This window comes from Melanerpes formicivorus, unplaced genomic scaffold (assembly GCF_026170545.1).
Source record: "Melanerpes formicivorus ecotype bairdi unplaced genomic scaffold, bMelFor1.0.p_v2 SCAF_64, whole genome shotgun sequence".
NCBI classification, from domain to species: Eukaryota; Metazoa; Chordata; class Aves; order Piciformes; family Picidae; genus Melanerpes; species Melanerpes formicivorus.
In genome coordinates this window covers 147946-164811 of record NW_027142416.1, presented here as the reverse complement: position 1 = coordinate 164811, position 16866 = coordinate 147946, and positions in this window count along the sequence as shown.

The window sequence follows — 16866 nt, the reverse complement described above, 5'->3', positions numbered from 1 at the left end:
AGGTTGGAAGAGACCTTCAAGATCATCGTGTCCAACCTATCATCCAACACCACCTAATCAACTAAACCATGCAACCAAGCACCCTATCAAGTCTCCTCCTGAACACCTCCAGTGATGGCGACTCCACCACCTCCCCAGGCAGCCCATTCCAAAGGGCAATCACTCTCTCTGTGTAGAACTTCTTCCTAACCTCCAGCCTAAACCTCCCCATGCGCAATAATATTTACGGGTATTTACAGTTAATAAACAGCACAAGGATCCCTCTGGCCAAGGACCAGGGGAAGCTACTAGCTTCTCCCTTCCTGCCTCCCCTCTTACCCCCTTGTACGTAAAGGGGGACAAGAGAAAGGAGCATATAAGCTAGATATAGCCAAAACAATTCAGCCAAGGTCAAGCAAAAACAAGTTAGTATCTCTCCCAGAGCAAAGAAGCCAGAAGAGAGAGAAATTATTCTGGGAACTCAATCTTATGATAGATATCTCTCCAATGGGATTGTTTAGAATTATCTTAACTTTCCTTTTTACACCCAATAGTGATTTATTTACATTTTACTAGCTTTCTGCTCAAGTTCTGTGAAAATTTTTTAAAGGCATAGCTTAAAACTGCCACACAAGGTATGCTGAAAAAATCTTCAGAGAGAGGCTAAAGGGGCAGGCTGGGGAGAATACAGGCCTTTGAAATTCCAGCTTTGTACAAGGCATAATTATCGCTGCAAACTGGAAGACCATAATTTCCATGGTGTGGCAGAAGCTGACCTGCCAATTTCAAAGCTTTGGGTAGTGGCAAGAATGTGTGAGACTGGTAAAGGTTTGCTTCAGCGTCTGTGGGAGGAGACTAGGCTGCAGGGTCAGGCAGGAGAGGGATCCAGCAGTAGGTTGCGCAGAGGGAGACAGAAACATTAGGTGGAGAGCTGGGTGGGAATGCGAGGCACAGCTAGGCTTCTGACATCAGCCATCAAAAACACAGCTGGAATCCACTTTCCATTTATTATACCATTCACACACACTGGAGGAGGCTCCAATCCTTACTCCAAGCTTAACCAGAGCAACTAACCTATCTTCCTGCGTTTCTAATGTCAGCGGGGTCTGAGGCATGGCAACAAATGAAATGCCCACCATGCCAGCTGCTTTCCCATCAGCCCAACTGGTGAAACACAGGGGAAATTAGTGTCAGTGTTTGGCTGGAGCCAGCTGTGCCACTAAGAACCTGTGCCTGGGTTGCCAACCTAACTCCTCCCTCAGGCCCAGCTTCTGAAGGCAGCCAAGTCTAGAGGAGGTTTTCAACCTATGGCACTGTCTTTGGTGGGGCATACAGACACAGGATTATCAGCAGCTTCCCTCACAAGAGGTGGAAACATTTTTTCCCTAATTGTTTACCCAAAACAAACAAGCAAAAAGGTTAAAAAAAAGATGGCTTTAGGGTTTTCCAAAGACAAAGCTGCTACACTGGATATCTCAAGCACAAAACCACAGGTGGGGAGTAGGTGCCCTTTTCATTTGTGCTAGCATCACAGCAGCTAGCAGGTTAAAATGCTACAATAAATAAGGCAAATCTATTTTGATAGATCTCTAATATCTGTTACCAATGTACCTCTTTTTTTTTTTTTTCCTGCAGTAAAGAAAAAGCAAGAGAGAAGAAATATTTCCAGCAGTAAGTTGCTTTATGTGCTTCGGCTGAGGAAAGAAAGGCCTCGTTTGTACCCTGCTGGTTAGTAACAGCTCTGTTTCTAGGGCTCTGACTCACTCAGAGCTCAGCAGCCATGCACACTGTTTACTGAGCTGCCACAGAATGGTGGTGCAAGGCTTAGGGATAACATCTGAGGCTTTGTAGTGCAGCAGGCAGCAGATGCCTGCTGCGGTTGCTTTCCATCTGAAGCAAATCGAAGGTACACAACAAAACTCAAGGGGTGATGTTGCAAATCTGCTCCATGGAGGCATTGGATTATTTCTATAAGGGAACAACCATCAGCAAACAAGTACTTTCTCCTGTTCACAGCTACTGAAGGGGCAGCTGGACCAACTTCACCTTTTCCAGAAGCATGACATGAGGAAAAGACTGGGCTGAAGCCATGCACACAGGCAGGCTTCAGTACCAGGTTGTGCTCGAACAAGCTGGCTGGGGAGAACAAAAGGAGGTGGTAATTAGGGAAAGGGCCAGTTCTGAGGATACAGTGTGTAATATTTTAAGACTGCAAGTAGGAGTGCTATTGTTGGAACATTCACATTAGCTCTGTGGGGAAGGACAGTAATTCCTGCTCAAGCTACCACATTGCTCCATGGCAATGCAGCAAAACACAGGCTTGCAGTATGCATCTGGAGAGCTGGTGATATGCCAATCATTTAAAAGTTATTCAGCTCAGCACCTTACCTGATAATTCTTGGATATTTGAAGCTTGCTGCTACTTTGCTGGTGCTGCAGGAGTACAGATAGCAAGGTGTGAAGGCAGTTGCAGCACTTGTGTGCCACATGACTTAATGCTTGCAAACAAACATTTGCCTAGTGTTGCATTCCTCCACGGGGGTTTAGAGCCACTGCCATCCCCTCAGCAGCCTGGAGCCCCTCCAGCAGCTGCTGCACAGGTCTGCTTTCTTTCACCAATAACATGCAGGACACAGTCACCTTGCTTAGGAGCACTGCTCTGCTCTGGTTTCCACTGCCGCCCAGGACATTCAGGGCATTGATTCCTACGAGGCTTGAGGAACTGGGGATCCTGCAAACCAGCAACCGGGATCTGTTTTAAAAGAAAACAATCTGAAAATGATCAACTGCTAATAAATACCATGGCCTTGAAGGGCTGCTCACAGTGAAAAAATGCCACCTTTTGGAACGGGCTGGAAGGGATTTGCAACACTGACAGCCAAACACAAGCCATGGCTTTGGGATGGGCTTTCTAAAGGACTCCTGTGAGCAAAGAACAGCCTTCTATACAGAACACAGCTTCCTTTTCAGATACAGCTTTTAATACTTGGGACCTTTTATATTTTTTTCCACCAGCCTTTTACTTTTTTTCCCCAGATATTATTCAATATTTTCATCAGTGTTAACTAAACCCAGGGAGCATTTGCAATTTTAGTCTGAATTAAGCCTTTATTCCCCACTGACTGGACAAGGGGAAACATAATCCCCATGTCCAACAACGGTATGAAGGGCGATCCAGGGAACTATAGGCCACTCAGCCTCACCTCTGTGGGATTTTTTACGGTGTCAGGTAGTGATAGGACTGGTGGGGGTTGGGGGTGGTGTGGGGTTGGGGGTGGTGGAGCAAAACTAGAAGTAGGTAGATTCAGATTGGATGTCAGGAATGGTGAGACACTGGAACAGGTTGCCCAGGGAGGTGGTAGAAGCCTCATCCCTGGAGATTTTGAAGGCCAGGCTGTATGTGGCTCTGGACAACCTGATGTAGTGTGAGGTGTCCCTGCCCATTGCAGGGGGTTTGGAACTGGATGACTCTTGAGGTCCTTTCCAAACCTAATAATTCTATGATTCTATGTTCTCCAGGCCATGGTGAATTCTGTGGTGGCAAGACTGGAAGTGGGCCGTATAATTCATGAATTGCTAATCTCAGTCACTCACATTTTCTGGGAAGCACAACACTATACACCTTTGCACCTGGCAAAACACAGGTTTAGAGAACTTTGAAGCTATTTTTCTGATTAGGAGTCTTTAGAATATTCCCTAAAAAGAAAAAAAAATAATAAAAGGGCAAGACAATTCAGACACCAGGTATAAGTGTGATTCATCCGCTGTGGTGGAAATCAGACCCTTGAGTTGAGAGGCTAATTAAGCTAATTAGATCTAGAGCCTGAAAGGGAACTATGCAGACATTTCTTTAAATCTCATTTTTACATACGTAATCTGGACCAACTCCACTGGTATTTTCTGGCCTTACATCCAAGTAATTGAAACCACTGCTGAGCTCTTCTGAGCTCTCAATATCAGCCAAAGGCATTGAAGTACAACAATTACCAGCTAGGCTGTGTTTTTCCTTTGTAACTTCTAGATGAACTTAGTATGACCGTACTCTTCTTTCCAAAGGTACTTTGCCATTCTGATGGATTACTTCTGAAAAACAAAATAAAATAATAATAATAATAAAAAAGAAGCTTGATTAATTAAGAGCACCATCATCAATTTAAAGAGGTGCCAAATTTTACAACATTAGCAAATGAAGAGAGCAGAAGTGTCAACCACTGCCTCTTCCAGGAGACCCCTGGAATATTACATCCAGTTTTGGGCTCCCCAGTTCAAGAGGAACAAGGATCTGCTGGAGAGAGTCCAATGGAGAGCTACCAGGATGATTAAGGGACTGGAGCACTGCCCTATGAGGAGAGGCTGAGAGCCCTGGGGCTGTTTAGTCTGGAGAAGGCTGAGAAGGGATTTAATGAATGTCTATAAATATCTGAGGGCTAGTTGTCAAGAGGGAGGGGACAGGCTCTGCACAGTTGCACCTTGTGATAGGACAAGGGGCAATGGATAGAAACTACAGCACAGGAGGTTCCACCTCAACAGTGGGAGGAACTTCTTCGCTATGAGGGTCACAGAGCATTAGAACAGGCTGCCCAGGGAGGTTGTGGAGTCTCCTTCTCTGGAGACTTTCAAGCCCCATCTGGATGTGTTCCTGTGTGACCTGTGCTAGATTCTATGGTCCTGCTCTGGCAAGGGGGTTGGACTTGATGATCTTTGGAGGTCCCTTCCAACCCCTAACATCTTATGATACTATGATCCTTTGATTATCTTTAATCTGTGGCTTTCCTATGGAAGCAACTTTCTCTTCTGCTGTTTCTGACCTCTCCTTGTGATTGTCAACTGCCCTGAGACCACTGTTTAGTAATGAAAAGAAAAAACAACCAACCAACCAAACAAACAAAAAAACCCCACCCCCCAAATCCCAAAACCAAACCGAAGCAAACCCAAACAAAACAGAAAAACAAAAAAAACCAACCCACAAATGCTGTATACAAGCCAAGTAGAAAAGTGGACAAAGTCAGTATGGAACACTACTTATCTAGACACAGATATGGATATTGACAGTGTGCATTTACGTGCAGTTGTCTGCTCTGCAGTCACCAGGACAAGCCTTCCTTAGCTTCTATTTAGTAGGGAGCATTTGGTAGATTTCTGACTGTGTGACATGCTCTTCTCCCTCTCACCCCACCCCATCAGCTGCGGGACCTGTAGAAAGAGCTGTGCCAGTCTGTCTTACAGGGAACTGAAAGGCAGCCTGCCTAGACAGCTATGAAACACAGAGCCCAGCAGCCTACCTCTCTCTTACTGCATAATTGTCAAGAGAAAGAGAGAGAGCTCATGGCTCTCTCTGACCCAGCTGGCCTAAGGCAAATCCAGAGAGCATAATGTGCTCTTGTGGCCAGGAAGGCCAATGGTATCCTGAGTTGTATTAGAAGGGCTCTGGTCAGTAGGTTGAGAGAGGTTCTTCTCCCTCTCTACTCTGCCCTGGTGAGGCCACATCTGGAATATTTTGTCCAGTTCCAGGCCCTTCAGTTCAGGAAGGACCTCAGGGAACTGCTTGAAAGAGTCCAGTACAGAACCATGAAAATGATTAAAGGAGTGGAACATCTTCCTTATAAGGAGAGAATGAGAGAGCTGGGGCTCTGTAACTTGGAGAGAAGGAGACTAAGAGGTGATCTCATTCATGTTTACAAATACGTAAAGGGCCAGTGCCAAGAGGATGGAGCAGGCTCTGCTCAGTGATGCCCAATGTCAGCACAAGGGCAAATGGTGGAAGTTGAGGCATAGGAAGTTCCATGGAAACAGGAGGAAGAATTATTTCCCTGCGTGGCTGCCCAGGGGAGGTGTGGAGTCTTCCTCTCTGAAGATATTCAAGACCTGTCTGGATGTGTTCCTGTGTGACCTGCTCTACGTGATACTGCTCTGGCAGGGAAGTTGGACTGGATGATCTCTCAAGGTCCCTTTCAGCTCCTAATATTCTGTGATTCTGTGATATCCTCACACCTAAAATCTAGAGAGAAGCAGAGATTAAAAGGCCTTTAAATTCACCCCCTCTCCATCACCAAAACTACCATATTATTCCATAATTTGGAGCTAGTTTTCCTCTGAACCTCAAAGAACTAAGGGAACCAGGATCAAGAAGCAGCCTGGAGGACACCTGCTGTATCCAGCAGGAGCAGGGAGGGGATTGTCCCCTTGTACTCAGCTCTGGTGAGGCAGCACCTTGGGTATTGTGTCCAGTTTTGGGCAACTTAGTACAGGAGAGATGTGGAGGTGCTGGAGCCAGTGCAAAGGAGGGCAATGAAGATGTGAAGGGCCTGGAGAATAAATCTGATGAAGAGGGACTGAGGGAGCTGGGAATGGTTAGTTTTGAAAAGAGGAGGCTGAGGGGAGACTTCATTGCTCTCTACAACTACCTGAAAGGACATTGTAGAGAGATTTGTGCTGGTCTCTTCTCACAGGTGATAGAACAAGAGATAGATAGGACAGTGATAGAACAGTGATACAACAAGAGGGAATGGCCTCAAGCTGCCACTGAGTAGGTTTAGACTGGAATTAGGAAAAAAAATTCCCAGCAAGAGTGGTCAGGCATTGGAATGTGCTGCCCAGGGATGTGATGGAGTCACCAACCCTGGATGTGTTTAAAGGTGGTTTGGATGTGGTTCTTGGGGATATGGTTTAGGGGTGAACCTTGTAGAGTAAGGTTTTGGGTTGGACTTGGTGACCCTGAGGGTCTTTTCCAACCTGAATGTTTCTATGATTTTGTAAATAAACATCGAATACTCTACACATTCAAAGTGCAAGAATTGCTATAGAGAAATATCCTATGAATTAGGAATTACACAGCTGTCTCCCAAGCAACCCAAAGCATTTCTTTTAACCACCCCCACACAAGAAAAAGAAAAGAAAAGAAAAGAGAAGAAAAGAAAAGAGAAGAAAAGAAAAGAGAAGAAAAGAAAAGAGAAGAAAAGAAAAGAGAAGAAAAGAAAAGAGAAGAAAAGAAAAGAGAAGAGAAGAGAAGAGAAGAGAAGAGAAGAGAAGAGAAGAGAAGAGAAGAGAAGAGAAGAGAAGAGAAGAGAAGAGAAGAGAAGAAAAGAAAAGAAAAGAAAAGAAAAGAAAAGAAAAGAAAAGAAAAGAAAAGAGAAAAGAAAAGAAAAGAAAAGAAAAGAAAAGAAAAGAAAAGAAAAGAAAAGAAAAGAAAAGAAAAGAAAAGAAAAGAAAAGAAAAGAAAAGAAAAGGAAAAGAAAAGAGAAAAGAAGAAAAAGCATACATTGGGGCTGATGCATTGACATTGAAAAGTTATGTGGATTAGGATGTGTCTTATTTTGACCTAGAGGCTTGGGTGGGACCTGCCATTAAGTGTAAACACAGAGGTTCTAGCCTTTTTTTAAATGGAGAAAGATAACAGAATTCTATTGATAGATGAGAAATACATAGGTGTTGGGTTATTATTTTAATGGCAGTAATAAGCCTTCCAAAATGTAGACTGTTTCAGGGAGATTGCTGATGTTTGGCAGTCAAAGGAGTATCACAAGACATTTTTACCTGTACTGGTGACAGGTAAAACAAAAGCATGTCCTGGAATTAAGTGACATGCATTAACCATCAGATGGGCTCTGTGTGTTTTGTTCTAATACCATCACCCAGTAGTACATGGACAGTCTGCTGCACACGTAGCTCTCACTCCTAGCAAACCAAATGACGCACTGAAACACAATTTGGCACATGTTGCTCCCTTGAAAATTAGACCTGGACTTGGATTAAGAAGCTGATAAATCAAAAATATGGCTGCATGAGCAGCAGACAGCTTCCTGTGCAGAAGTTTTCCAGCATATCACAGAACCACAGAACAGATCTGGTTGGAAGAGACCTCCAAACTTATCTAGTCCAACCCTTGACCCAGCACTGAAGGGTCAACACTAAACTATGTCCCTAAGCACCAGTTCTACAGGCTGCTTGAAAACACACAGGGATGGTGAGGACAGCACTGCCCTGGGCAGACCATTCCAGTGTTTAAGAACCCTTCTAGTGCAGAAATATTTCCTATTGTAACTATTTCCTCTGGTCCTATCATATGTCAGCAAGGAGAAGAGGCTGTCCCCTCCTTGCTCCAACCTCCTTTCAGGTAGTTGCAGAGAGCAATGAGGTCAGCCTCCTCTTCTCCAGGCTGAACACCCCCATCTCTCTCCTTGTAGCCCAGGTGCTCCAGGCCCTTCTCCAGCCTTGTTGCCCTTCTCTGGATGTGCTCCATTGCTTTTAGGAAACAGAGGATAACAGACTGTACCCCAAGACTCATAGTCCACTGGCTATGAGTAAAGTCATATGATTGAACTGGACACCATTATGCCACAAGCATGCTGTAGTGGAACTCTGGGCACTCATGCAGGCTGAGGAAATGAAGTTTCGTGGCCACTAAAATGCTGTTTAATGCCCTTGAGGCCAGTTTCCCACTGATCAGCTCTCCTAACGTAATGGCTGTAAGCAGAACTCTGATTTAGATTAAAAAAGGATGAAACCTGCTGCTGAAGGTATTTCTGTGGGTGGTGATGGGCTCAGCCAGGCTCACACTGCAGGCAAACTGCTGTGCTGTGCCATCAACTGTCAGGTTGGACATGTGGACCAACTCAGCCTTCACAAGGGATTTTTGGACTGAAGTCAGTACTGCTAGGCTATGGTAATGTGGTGGGTTAAAAATTCTCCCCAACAATAAATTTGCCAGCCCAGCCCAGTTGGAAGCAAATGCAGCTGTATGTACATGCAAAAGTACAATCTACAATGAAATGCAATGAATATGTACAAAATATACAATATTTACAACATTTACAGATATTTACAATTTATAAAGAACACAAGAATGTCCCTGGACAAACCAGGGGAGCCAGCAACAGCTTCCTCTTCCCTGCTGTATTCCCTCTACCCTCCTGTACACAAGGGACAAGAGAAAGAGCAGGGAGTCGTTTGTTACATTCCCTACAACTAAGCAATGCAGCCAAGGTCAGCAGAAACCAGCAGAAGCATCAGCCAGGGTGGAGGAAGTGAAAAGAGAGAAAGTTAGTTTACAGATCTAAGTTTTATGTCTGTTATCTGTCCAATGGGATTGCTTAGAATTTATCATTATTTTCCTTTTCACACCCAATGGTTATTTATTTACATTCTACTATTTTCTGTTCAAGACCTGTGGAAGATTTTCTAGGCACAGCCTGAAACTACCACAGCCAGATATTCTGGATACCACTTGTTCCAAACTGCTAGGAGTTCAAGTCACACGTGATGGCTCAGGGGAACACAGAAACATGGATAGGGCTCCACCAGGTGAAAGGGATGGACCGGTTCAGACCATACCATTTCAAGCATTCCAGCATACTGCATGCAGAAATGCTTAGCAAAAGAGGGAGTTTTTCTTGGAGGGGAAGGGACACAGGAAATGGTGTCTGGCTCCTCATTAACATCTCAGTTTTCTACAGCAGTCATGTCTGAGATCCTGGTAGAAGCAATTTTCACCACTTTCATAAAAAGATAATTGAGAAACTGAGAGGATGTCCAATACAGTGCATTTATTATTTTTTTTTTTCAACACACAATGACTGCATCTGCATCCATCTTCAGACTCTGAGATTTAAAGCATGGCCCAAGACCTTTATGAATATGAAGCCCACGACTATCCTATGACGAAAAATTAATCACCTGGGCATTAAGTAACTTACTGCAGGCTTTGCAGTAAATCAGTGCTAGCAGAGATAAAACCCTGGGGTCTTAACCTCCACGTCCTCCTCCAGCTGATGTCTTTACCCCATGATATTTAACAGCTATTCCTGCAGAAGACCAACTGCTTGCTACTTATTTGTACAAGAATGTAGGTTGCCTATACCACCAGCAGCTAACTATATGATGATACTGTTCAGCTACAGTATCATCCTGGAGATTTCTGGTAAATGAGGAACATTGCAGGACAACCCAGTTCTCATCAGTTCCTAAGACATTCATCCTGTGTTGTATCTTACTGTGAAAAGTTTGAAAAGTTATTTAAATTTAACATTAACATCTGCTGTTCTCTATTGAATTATTCAACGAGTCTTACATTAAAATATTCTTTAATAGGGTGATTAAAATATATGTGAACAGGGAAGTGCTAAGCCAAAAGACATTCTGCCTTGGTCATCTTCTGCTCCCAAGTAATAGGTAATTAACTTTAGTGGTCTATCAATTCAGTCTCTTTTTTCTCTCTTGTATGTGTTTGAATTACAGGTTTGGGAGTTGAATATTCAGAAGTAGAGAGGGGCTGTTTTCAGTGGAGACAGAGTTTAACAAAATCTCATGGCAGCTCTCAACCATGAGGGGGGAAAAAATCAACAAACAAATAATGTCCAGTGTCACATTACACATCAAAACAGTCAAAACAGTGCAAGGGAGGAAAATTAGTGAAGGAAAATGCAGGTCACATTATGGAAACTGAAGAAAGGTACACACACAGATGAGGGTGGTTTAAAATGCAAGTGGAACAAATTTATTCCAAGCTCAGAACAAGAACGTTTAGAATCTCCCTGTGACAAGGGCAATAACATCAGGAGCTGTAAAGGCAGCATTTCAAGGCGGCAGCATTTCAAGGCAGCAGCATTTGTTCTACCTTCTGATGTGAACGCCCACTCCTTCTGACAACAGGAACCCAGAGGGGATAACGGTGGGAAATTTATTTCTCTGCATTTTGGTGTAGATTCAGACTTTGTTATAAACCTGAGCAGTGCAAAATGTAAAGGTGAAATTGTTAAAAAGCTGTGCAGTTTGTGAGATACAAAACACAGCCTGCAGATGCTGCTGGTTTGGGACCCAATCTTAATATCACACAGACGTTGTTATAAAACTCCAGGAGACAAAAGTCACTGTTTCTCCTCAATAGATTGAAGAGATCCCCAGAGATGTTTGCCATATTCTTAGTATAATTTGATTGCCATATTCTTAGTATAACTTGATCTTTGCAGTTAAAGTGTCACAGCCAAAGCTGGGCAGTTACTGAGTCAATTAAAAGTGTTTGGGTTTTTTTTAATCAGGTGTTAGTCATATTTACAAAACCCCCTCTAGGCACCACAGAAGGAATGGTTAAAACTCAAATATGCTAACAGCAACAGAGCAATCCGTGAGCTTGGTCATATATTTCAACCATCTTTTTTCCCCCTTCTGCTTGTCTTTTCTTTCCTTTCCAATTGTTTTTTTTTTCCAGCAGGGAAACCTAAGAATTTTTAATTAGCAAATAACTGGTATTGATCATCCTCTGCTCCAAAGTACTAGGCAATTAACTTCACTAGTCTGGTATCCTGCAAATTCAAAGATCTTTTGCTTATAAGCACTTAAATATGTTTGAATGAGGGTTTGGGGTTTGAATATGGAGAAGTAGAAATCTGTTGTTTTCAGTGGGGATAGATTATTTTTTGTGTGTGGACATGAGTGCTAGCTGTTAAACAAACAAGATGCTAGAGGACACAGTCTCAAGCTGTGCCAGGGGAGGTTTAGGCTGGATGTTAGGAAGAAATTCTTCATAGAGAGAGTGATTGGCCATTGAAATGGGCTGCCTGGGGAGGTAGGGGAGTCGCCATCATTGGGGGTGTTTAGGAGGAGACTTGATGGGGTGCTTGATGCCATGGTTTAGTTGATTAGGTGGTGTTGGATGATAGGTTGGACGCGATGATCTTGAAGGTCTCTTCCAACCTATTCTATTCTATGCTATGCTATGCTATAAGATATTGGCACTGAGATGCTGGACACCTATGATTTTTGTTTCTCTTGATAAGTGTTTCTCTTGAAACTTTTCAGTCTTATGAGAAGTCAGAACTACACAAGAAAAGTAATTTTCCCCTACGATTGTGTAAGGAGGCTAAGCCCACTGGACTCCTGTTGTATTTCCCTATGAAAAGGAAACTTAGGTGTCCCACATGAGCTTTCTATGCTTTAACAGAAGTAAATTTATATTCTGTGAGGCCTAGCAGATGGCAAAGTTATCAGACGATAACTTATGGCTTCAACAAGAGTTTGTACAATTATTTTCAAAGCAGCAAGGCCAGCAGCTCCCCAGTACTACCCTGTGTTACTCACTGCATGACCTATCAATGAGGTTGTGCAGTTTTCCCCAGGCCAAAGTAACCACACAAGCTCAAGCCCGGAGTCCCTCACCACTGAGGCTGGGAGAGGAAAACATTATCTTGGAACTACCTAAATATCAATGCACACTCCAGAGACCCAGGCCAGTGAGGGCAAGATGTGCTATCTAAATAAATGTGATCCCCACCCAGCAATTTCTGCATCCATCCCTGGACTCCTAGAGTTTCAGGAACAGAAATGTGAATCATTAACACAGGCTCTTGCAAGTTTACAGCCCAGACTGCCCTGGGTCATGCAGACAGGCTGTCTCCAGGGCTCCTAATGCTTTCTGAGGTAGAGATCTACAGCAGCAAAGGAGAAAATCAGTTTCACGGATTTTTTTGAGCAGTGTGGCTATCTGGTTGAGAGAAGTGATTCTTGCCCTTTGCTTTGTTTTTGTGAGACCCCACCTCAAATAATGCATCCAGTTCTGGTGTCCCCATCATAAGAAGGACACAGAGCTGTTGGAGCAAGTTCAGAGGATGTGACCATTTGAGGCTGTGACTGTTTGAGGCTGTGCCTTTAAGAGAGGGACAGTGCTGGGACACTCTGGCTGAATGTTTTGGAAAATAACAAAAACAATCAGATATTCTAAACTAATTTCATTGGTAGATTGGTAGAATGCAACTTTAAGTTTTGAGTTCAGTTGGAATTTTTCTCAGTTTCTCTCTGTCCTGCTTTTCCAGCCTGTCCGCTTCTGAGCAGCTGGAGTTCTGACCTTGGATAAAGATAAGCACTAATCCTGCACTAATAGGCCTACTAAAATTCTTCTTTCTTAATAACTGCCTTTTTCTCTCTCTGACCCTCTTTGGGGAAAAAGGGAGGTAGGGGGAGAGAGGAGGGTACAGGGGGGGAACCCTCCTCTGTCCAGAGGAAGGAATTTCGTTCCTGTATTCTTTTTTCCCTTGCTGTATATTTCTGTACATATATTGTAAATACTGTATATATTGTATATCTAACCTGCCTTTCCACATTGCTTGTAAAATATAGCTACATCCCTTTGCTTCTCCGGCTGAGTTAGCAGTGTTTTTTTTTTCCTCTTTGTGGGGGAGAGAAAGCTAGGCCTTCTCTCTCAATCCACTACAGAGGAGGACCACAAAGATGATCCAAGGGCTGAAGCACCTCTGCTATGAGGAGAGGCTGAGTGATCTGAGGTTGTTCAGCCTAGAAAAGACTTGGGAGGGACCTTAGAGGTGCCTTCCAATACCTGAAGGGATCCCACAGGAAGGCTGCAGAGGGACTTTTCGTAAGGGTATTGAGCAGTAGGACAAAGAGGAATGGTTTGAAGTGGAGGGAGAGCAGGGTTAGACTGAATCTTAGGAAGAAGTTCTTCAGCGTGAGGGTGGTGAGATGCTGGCATAGGCTGCCAAGGGAGGCTGTGGCTGCCTCCTCCCTGGGAGTGTTAAAAGCTATGTTGCATGAGGTCTTGAGCAGCTGAGTCTAGTTGAGAGGTGTCCCTGCCCATGGCAGGGGACAGAGGGAAGAGTGGGGAGAGAGAACACCCAGGCTGAGTTGCAAATGCTAAATGTCACTTTCACCATGAGCAGTGCTGGGTCCTTAGTAAAATCTGTCTTCACAGTACTGCAGTTCTAAACCTTTAAGATGTGAAAGTTGTGAAGAAAGGTTTCACCTACACAAATTCTTCAGTCACAGAAGTAAATAAGCTGACCTTTGTTTCATTCTAGTCATAGTCAAGCAATAGATTTCTTGAGACTGCAGGTAGTAGAAAAGCTTAAGGATGAGGTCACAGATGACTGTGAGGGCAACAGCAGAGCTACCTCTGGCACCAGCAGGAATGGAAGAAGCAGCCCTGCAGCAGGGCACTGGTCCTCAGCACTGTACTGCTAAAACCAGTATACTGTGAAAGCAAGATGGCAATGAATATCTCCAGCACAGTCAGCCTGACAAGTTATTACAATTTGTCACAGCACTAGGGGGAATGGAATAAAACTAGAAATGGGTAGATTCAGATTGGATGTTAGGAAGAAATTTTTCATCATGAGGGTGGTGAGACACTGGAACAGGTTGCCCAGGGAGGTGGTAGAAGCCTCATCACTGGAGGTTTTTAAAGCCAGGGTGGATGTGACTTTGAAAAACCTGATCTAGTGACAGGGGAATTGGAACTAGATGATCCTTGATGGCCCTTCCAACCCTGACAATTCTATGAGTCTATTCTTTTGTTGGTACTGCATTGGTAATCAAGAAGCTTGGACTATTTCTGGGTTTAGGAAACAGATGCTGTGTGTTTATTTGCCCTTTTAATACAATCCAGCATTTCCTACAATGACTTTCATTGCTCCAAATGCCCAAATATAAGCCTCACAGATGATACCAGACACGTATCAAGTCTAATGTTATTATTTCAATGGATGTAACTCTCATCTGGAGCTGCCTCTTCCCCACATACACAGGGAAACCCCTGCCATGTGTTCACACTCTGCATTCATGTTTCAAGGTAATACTTAATCAGATGCTTAGCCTAGAAAATGATGACACTCACTGGAAGTAGGTCAGGATTATTATCAACATAAAAACTACCATGCTGCATTGTTTTACTGAGAATCCCAAAAGAAGAACAGGTTAGAGATTCTGCTTGGTAAAATATTTTTCTAGTTTCCTTTTTTTTTCTTTAATACCTTCAATGAAAATATTCTCTTTTATAGTGGGTTATGTTGTAGGTGGCTGAGGACACAGCCACACAGGAAACAGTATTACTTATGTGCCCTTAATCCTGCTCTGAACCAAAGCTTTAGTGTAACAGTTCTCTTATCTGCTGTTGATTGCATGAGGAATAAACTGTCTGCTGAAGCAGCAGGAATGGTTTTTAAAACCATGCTGGAACTGTTTTTAAAAAGAGTGTGCTGCTCTATCACAGGCAAAAGCATCCCTTCCAAAGCCTAGTCTTCTACTGAGTCATATAATAGAGAATGAGCTACTACATATTAAATCTATTACATTTTCATGTTGGTTGGTTTGTTTTTTTTTCCATTTTGGAATGCTGAAATTAAAATTCTTATTTGTGGAAATAATTATTAGTTTAATATTCTCAAAGAGAAGTAATTAATATAATCCTTATATTATTTATAAATAATATAATACTTATATTATTATAATAATATAATATATTTCTGGTTTCATTAACAGAATACAAATGATGCCTTACACAAAATGCTACTGCAAAAATCATAATTATGTTAATTACAGTCAACATACCCAAAACTACTGTTTATAAATTCAGACATTACTCTCTTCATTTCTCCAGCCTTAGTAGTAATAATAAAGAATAGAATAGAAATAGAAATAGAATAGAATAAAATAGAACAGAATAGAATAGAATAGAATAGGTTGGAAGAGACTTTCAAGATCATCATGTCCAACCCATCATCCAACACCACCTAATCAACTAAACCATGCAACCAAGCACCCCATCAAGTCTCCTCCCAAACACCTCCTAAACAATGATGGTGACTCCCCCACCTCCCCAGGCAGCCCATTTCAATGGCCAATCACTCTATGAAGAACTTCTTCCTAACATCCAGCCTAAACCTCCCCTGGCACAGCTTGATACTGTGTCCTATTATTCTGGTGCTGGTTGCCTGGGAGAAGAGACCAACCCCCACCTGGCTACAACCTCCCTTCAGGTAGTTGTGGACAGCAATAAGGTCTCCCCTGAATCTCCTCTTCTCCAGGTTAAGCAACCCCAGCTCCCTCAGCCTCTCCTCATAGGGCTTGTGTTCCAATCCCCTCCCCAGCTTTGTTGCCCTTCTCTGGCCACACTCCAGCAAGTCAACATCCTTCCTAAACTGAGGGGCCCAGAACTGGACACAGTACTCGAGGTGTGACCTAACCAGTGCAGTGTACAGGGGCAGAATGACCTCCCTGCTCCTGCTGGCCACACTGTTCCTGATACAGGCCAAGATGCCACTGGCCCTCTTGGCTGCCTGGGCACACTGCAGGCTCATGTTCAGTCTACCATCAAGCAGTACCCCCAGGTCCCTCTCTACCTGGCCACTCTCCAGCCACTCTGACCCCAGCCTGTAGCACTGCATGGGGTTGTTGTGACCAATGTGCAGAACCCGGCACTTGGATGTGTTCAATCTCATGCCCTTGGACTCTGCCCATCTGTCCAGCCCGTCAAGGTCCCTAGGGCCAGTAAATAAGGCAAGTATTTAATCTTGGGGTTTACTGGTGACAAAAGAAAAAAAGGTTTCTGAGATTTCAAGATAATCAAACTATAGAGATTTTTGCAACTAAACACTGAAAGAGTTTCTCTTGAGATTTCAGATGAACTCACCAAAAGCAAACAGACTGACCTGAACAAGCATAGAAATTAACTTAGTAACAAAAAGATGGAATTCTCTACTGCTAATAGCAGATTTCTTGCATAACAAAAACCAAACGAAGTACAAGCTGAGATGAAAGCAATTCTAGTGAAGTGCATACAGAGATATATGCAAGGCAAGAATTTAACCTTCCTTAATCTTCTCACTTGACCTGATTAACCCCCCCACCTGTGGACTCTGAAGGTGAATGCTACAGAGATCACAACAGGCACAATATAAAATTACCAGAGTGCTGCCACTGTATGGTTATGCTTCTAAACAAAGCATCACATTCTCCTGCTCCCTCCTGCAAAGGTTTCTCAGTAGTGTGTGACTTGTGACACAACTTGTTGCCACTGGTAACTTAATGATTGTCTGTGACAGCTGCCAAAAAAGCTAAAGGTCGCTAATCAACTAAGCATGGATGTATATATAAGGCCATATTCAT